Source organism: Microtus ochrogaster, unplaced genomic scaffold (genome assembly GCF_000317375.1).
Source record: "Microtus ochrogaster isolate Prairie Vole_2 unplaced genomic scaffold, MicOch1.0 UNK63, whole genome shotgun sequence".
Classification (NCBI taxonomy): domain Eukaryota; kingdom Metazoa; phylum Chordata; class Mammalia; order Rodentia; family Cricetidae; genus Microtus; species Microtus ochrogaster.
This window is the reverse complement of record NW_004949161.1, coordinates 2,216,304-2,217,043: the sequence shown is the minus strand read 5'-3', so window position 1 is coordinate 2,217,043 and position 740 is coordinate 2,216,304.

Genomic DNA, 740 nt, shown 5'->3' with positions numbered 1-740 from the left:
TAGGCAGCAAGCAAGTTTATTTGCTGAGCCATCTTCCTGATTCCATTTTTTTTTGACAATTTCTTCTCTGTGAATGCCCTCTAGATTCCTACAGTGTTTGGAAACCCAGAGGACACTGTGGTCCCACCATCCCCACCTGTGCAGCCACAAGCCAGGGCTTCCTGTGCCCATCTAACTGTGACTGGATGAATGTGGGCCTTCTTTCCCCATTTCATCCTGCCTCCGAGTATAAGAGATTTATGTATGTGCCCAAGCTGCTTCAAAGGTATTTGGAAGCTGGGGCAGATATTTGTAGTCTATGCTCGTCTGAACAGCTTATGATCCTAAGTGAATGCCGGCAGCTCCGTGACAGCTGAGTCACAGGTCACCTCCGGGAAGGAATGCTGCCTGGGCCCATAGGAACCTTCTACTGTCAAGAACTGAGTCTCATCTGGACCAGAGGAGGAGTGTCAGGAGGAGAGAGGAGATCAGAGTCTCCTGAAATGAAAGAAGGGGACAGTGGCCCTTGTGGGTCTTCCAGACTGATGTTGCTGTGGCTTTGGCTGGCCATGGACACTGGGGTGGGGCTTAGAATGACTGAAGAAAGCTCTTCATAACACACCAGCGATCATGAAACTACACCAGTGCAGTCCTGGGCCTGTCACATGGGCTATCTATCTATCTATCTATCTATCTATCATCTATCTATCTATCTATCTATCTATCTATCTATCTATCTATCTATCTATCTATCTATCTTC